This window comes from Oncorhynchus clarkii, chromosome 14 (genome assembly GCF_045791955.1).
Source record: "Oncorhynchus clarkii lewisi isolate Uvic-CL-2024 chromosome 14, UVic_Ocla_1.0, whole genome shotgun sequence".
Lineage (NCBI taxonomy): Eukaryota > Metazoa > Chordata > Actinopteri > Salmoniformes > Salmonidae > Oncorhynchus > Oncorhynchus clarkii.
Window position 1 is genome coordinate 17,246,719 of NC_092160.1, and position 1,373 is coordinate 17,248,091.

Below are 1,373 nucleotides of genomic sequence, written 5' to 3' on the forward strand. Positions count from 1 at the left end.
ATTGTGTTGTGTTATAGATGTTGTGTTATGTATGTTATGTTGAATTATAGATGTTGTGTTGTATTATAGATATTGTGTTGTGTTATAGATGTTATGTTGAGTTATGGATGTAGTTGTTATGCCATGGATGTTATGTTGTGTTAAGGATGTTGTTGTGTTATAGATGTTACGTTGTGTTATGGATGTTATGTTGAGTTATAGATGTTACAGTGTGTTGTGTTATAGGTGTTATGTTGTGTTATGGATGTTATGTTGTGTTATGGATGTTATGTTGTGTTATATGTGTTATGTTGTGTTATGGATGTTATGTTGAGTTATAGATGTTACAGTGTGTTGTGTTATAGGTGTTATGTTGTGCTATGCTGTGTTATGGATGTTATGTTGTGTTATAGGTGTTATGTTGTGTTATGGATGTTATGTTGTGTTATAGATATTGTGTTGTGTTATAGATGTTATGTTGTGTTATAGATGTTATGTTGTGTTATAGATATTGTGTCGTGTTATAGATGTTATGTATGTTATGTTGAATTATAGATGTTATGTGGTGTTATAGATGTTACGTTATGTTATGGATGTTATGTTGAGTTATAGGTGTTATGCTGTGTTATGGATGTTATGTTGTGTTATAGGTGTTATGCTGTGTTATGGATGTTATGTTGTGTTATAGGTGTTATGCTGTGTTATGGATGTTATGTTGTGTTATGGATGTTATGTTGTGTTATAGATATTGTGTTGTGTTATAGATGTTATGTTGTGCTATAGATGTTATGTTGTGTTATAGATATTGTGTTGTGTTATAGATGTTATGTTGTGTTATGTATGTTATGTTATAGATGTTATGTTGTGTTATGGATGTTATGTTGAGTTATGGATAGGCTTCCTGTTGACAAAGAAATTACACAATAGATGTTACTGACTAGCCTACTTTATTCAGTCATTGTTGGATTTTGTTGATCACCCCAACAAGAGAATAGCCTTTCTGACCTTGATAGGCATTCAATCATCAATTAACGTTTTAACACCTCAACACAAGATTAAAATATATAATTGACCTATATTCACTAACATGTGTGTATCTACAATCCAACAAGACATAATTCATTAGATGCTGTCATTTTATTTGCTAAATAGCCTATGGTGTCATGTGCAATCTTCACTAGCGCCTGACCGACTCTTCAGTTGGCGCTAAACGTTGCTCAAGAATATGACATAATAAATAATAGGACGTTTGTACGCTTCACATGAATATATATTATTGCCCAAACGTAATGGGCTTACGTGTATCGTTGGGGACAGAAAGCGGCTGCCCGTGGTGCTGAGGCAATGATGTATTGTGTGCATCCCGCTTCTGCGCATGTTGCATGACAGGTGCA